Here is a 1,065-nt window from a genome sequence, read left to right as displayed (position 1 = left end):
CCAATCAAAAATTCTCTTCTCTTTGTGTTATTCTCCCTCCACACCCCACATCCCACACCCCTGTCTCTACTTAAATTCTGTAGCTCAGCTTTAAGGAAAGGGATTGAGGTTCATACAATTGTCTTCATTTCTCCAGATCTCTAGAGGAAAGTTGCTGAAAGTGGGGCCGGGAAGTCCATTCAGGGCTCTGAGAGGGGGTGGGTTGGGGGGGGCTTTCGACTACGGAAGCAGTAGAGAAACTAGGGAGGGACAGAACCCCACACCAGAGGAGAAGCAGCCAAATTGTGAGCTCAGTCCAGAACACCACGTCCCATTGAGTTCAGCCTCTCTGTAGACTGCAGAGACCAGGGGAGAGGGCAATCATGGGCGACTAGACAAATTGTTTTATCAGTATTATTATGATTACACTGGAGAAGTTTCATTTCATATTTTTTAAAAAAGTAAGTATTCTCCACTATCCTCCTGTCATTCTCTCACTCCTTTCTCACGCGTCTCCCCTCCCCCAATCCCCCTCACCCCCTAACGCCAATCACTTTTTCTTTTATTCCCACGATTTTGTTTCGGGCAATGCCCAGTCCTTAAAAAAATGGACCTATTCAAATGCCACCCCTTTTCCCTTCCTTCCTTTTTTTTCTTCCTTCTATTATCTCCTCTCTTCCCCCCCCCTCTTTCTCATCCACACTATCCCTCCACTTATTTTCTCTCCTCCCCCTCCAACCACTGGCGTGTTTTTATTCCCTTCTCTCCAGTACTCTCCGTATCTCTTTCCCTACCATACGGCGTTAGAACTAGGGTGATCTTGACATGAAAACTGACCGGAAAGTGCCTTTGGTCCCTAAGAGTCTTACATATCCTGCCGTTGTAGAAAGCAATCACATTAAAAAAGGAGAGATACGTGTACACACACACACACACACACACACTCACACACACACACGGTGATAGAGAGTTAGCAGGGTCCTGGGCAGAGCTCTGAAGAGGGACACAGGCAAAAGAAACCCAGGACCGTTAGTTGGGGGAGGGGGGGAGAGAGAGGGGGAGAGAGAGAGAGAGAGAGAGAGAGAG

General features: G+C 47.8%; 1 protein-coding gene across 4 annotated transcripts in view; it reads right to left on the bottom strand.

Moving 5' to 3' along the window:
• ZEB2 (zinc finger E-box binding homeobox 2) overlaps nt 1–1,065 on the bottom strand; it is a 141,462-nt gene that overhangs the window by 136,921 nt on the left and 3,476 nt on the right. The window lies entirely within an intron of this gene.

This window comes from Vombatus ursinus, unplaced genomic scaffold (genome assembly GCF_900497805.2).
Source record: "Vombatus ursinus unplaced genomic scaffold, bare-nosed wombat genome assembly UNPS02014816.1, whole genome shotgun sequence".
NCBI lineage: Eukaryota > Metazoa > Chordata > Mammalia > Diprotodontia > Vombatidae > Vombatus > Vombatus ursinus.
This window is presented reverse-complemented; position numbering and strand designations above follow the sequence as displayed.